The sequence below is a fragment of the Triplophysa dalaica genome, chromosome 21 (genome assembly GCF_015846415.1).
Source record: "Triplophysa dalaica isolate WHDGS20190420 chromosome 21, ASM1584641v1, whole genome shotgun sequence".
Lineage (NCBI taxonomy): Eukaryota > Metazoa > Chordata > Actinopteri > Cypriniformes > Nemacheilidae > Triplophysa > Triplophysa dalaica.
In genome coordinates, this window is record NC_079562.1 from 15765328 (window position 1) to 15767930 (window position 2603).

General features: G+C 35.5%; 1 long non-coding RNA gene across 1 annotated transcript; it reads right to left on the reverse strand.

Annotated features, from left to right (window-relative positions):
- Nucleotides 1-285: 285 nt before the first annotated feature.
- On the reverse strand, nt 286-2249 carry LOC130410571 (uncharacterized). Its single transcript, XR_008905025.1, has 4 exons — nt 1904-2249; nt 1333-1495; nt 971-1101; nt 286-781 (listed from the first exon to the last, which is right to left on the reverse strand). It is a non-coding gene; the product is annotated as an uncharacterized LOC130410571 (long non-coding RNA).
- Nucleotides 2250-2603: the final 354 nt, after the last annotated feature.

Below are 2603 nucleotides of genomic sequence, written 5' to 3' on the forward strand. Positions count from 1 at the left end.
ATAATGGTTTGATTCTTTGTGAAATATCCACTGTATAAAATTTCCTGACAAACTACTTCAGCCAGACGCATATTGAGTAATTTTAAGATGTTCTGGCTCGTCCTAGCTTGGTAATTCTTTAAGTGTCTCACATTTTGAAGCATCAAAAAGCACCCGTCATAAAACTAATCCATATGACTTACAATATGGTTTACAATTGATTCTGGGGTGAACTATCCCTTTGGAAAAATAAACGTAGCTTCTCTTTTGATCCGATAATTTCATCACACATTACACTGTAAAAAAAATCCTGTAAAATTTACAGTAAACTACTGGCAGCAGGGTTGCCAGCCAGTTACTGTAAATTGTACAGCCACAGTACTGTAATTTAATTTACAGCCATTTACTGTAATTGCAGAATACAGGAAAAACTGTAATTTTGAATAGCAACAGTATAATGCTGTATTTTTTACAGCAAATTGCTTGATTTTAATTTACTTTATTTAGAAGAAATACATAAATCACTGTATATCCAGTATGTTTTGCATACTGGATATACAGTGTTTATTTTTTTTTAATTGATACAAAAATACATTACAGACAAATTGTGTACGTTGTTGTACATGAAATAATTTTATTCAGTAAGAACTTCATAGTATCCAACATGGCTCTTTAAACACTCATGTTTAAACAACACGTTAACCAACATTACCATCATGAAACAACATTGCAAAACAAGGCCCAAGTGAGTCTGTAAAACGGTCCACATCTTGATCCATCAGAGCACAACAAGTAGCTGGAACTATGGAAACGAAACAAGAGAATAATGTTAGATATTCAATTTATAGTCAGAGAAAAACAGAGGACAACATCTACAGTCAGAGAATAATAAAATGATGTAATTCAATGATGAGATCTGTGTGTGTGTGTGTGTGCGTGTGTGTGTGTGTGTGTGTCTGTGCGTGTGTGTGTGTGTGTGTGTGCTTCTTACTTTTCATCGATTACACTGAATATTCATCATTGTGTTTAGAAGAGCGGCGACATGTGGGTTCACTGCAACCTGTTTCTTCTGTATCCTGGCATTTTAGATGACGCTGCTTGTTCCACTCTCTGGATTAATATCTACAAAGAGTCAGGAAAAACTAAATGTTATATATTAAATGTACAAAATATATTATATTAAAACACATGAATTAAATCATCAGCTTGCTAGTGTTAAATAGGGGAGACTTCTAAATAATTTGCCCAAAAAAATTGCATCTCTCGTTGAGAAATATTGTTTTAAAGGTCTTAACAGGTATATAACATTAACATATCTATAAAATGCAGGTAAGGAAGTTGTTCAATTAATACCTTTCATTGGACTCCAAGTACATGCTGCCCCATCCTGGTACTCAAGCCTGAATATGTAACATGCTATGAACAGAGTGGGAAGGCCAGACATGAAGCTGTGCTGAGCACCGTCACACACAACCTAACCTTCAGTAGTCAGCATCCAGTGGCCTGCAAGTGTGTTCTAAAACAAACAATACCACATGTGACAATAGTAATAGTTAATAGTGAATATACAATTATCTTTAAGCATTTTACATTTAAACTACATTTTAGTATAAGTGACTCTACAAACAAACTCTAAGCAAATTAAACAGAGTAACTTACACTTAAAACCGTACTTATACAGAAATGTAATCCAACTAACGTTAGGGATGTCACGGTCAAGAAATTGTCACACTAGTATTTTGTAACGGGTCTCACTCCCACCCTCCAACGGTCCTATTTGGGAGACAGGCCTGCTATACAATGAGGGTGTCGCTAACGTCTTTTGCTCAAGCTCTCAGCTGGCCTCCGATACATAAACTGTATATCTAGATGGTTACGTACATTAATCACTTTACCGGGCTATCCTCCGTGAACATCGACTTACCTCAAGCTATGGTGACTCATTTTAATTTGGGCGCTCGATTTAACGGATGACTGCATTTGCAAATTTGAATTACAACACAAAATAATCACGAGCGAGTGTGGTATCCCAACTGTCGAAGCATGTAACTTTTACCGAGTCTACGGCGGGCGCGATGTTCAACATTAAAAAAACAACCGTCAACTTACTAATACAATGAACTGTAGCTCGTCACATACCGCCTTCACTCCTGGTGTGAACAAAAACTCTAAATAACATGAACAACTTCTGTCCTCAGGTGCTATAGCGACGGAGAATGTTTGAAATCTTACCGCGACGGCGCTGCTGAAACCCCGCAAGACTCCTTCGGTCCCCGCGGTAGCTAAAACAAAGTAATTCAATGATTCACAAAACGATGCTGTTTTTTGTGTATTGTCAATCTGGAACATTTTAAAATGTAAAAGATTTGTAAAAACTTGTACCTGTATTTGAGTTATTATGGTTTGGTTTTCCGTGTAAATGTAGTTTAATAATTTGAATTTGCTTTTATTTTTATTTTCTTATATTTTATCTGTTCATTTCCTGCAATTTTGTTTTGTCCTTTGTCATTTTAATATTTGTTTATTTTTTGGGTCGCTACATGAGATGAATTTGTTTCAATTTATTTCACTTTTTTTCTTTCAGTTATTCATTTAATTGCCTGAATTAGTTCCTGAGGCAGGAT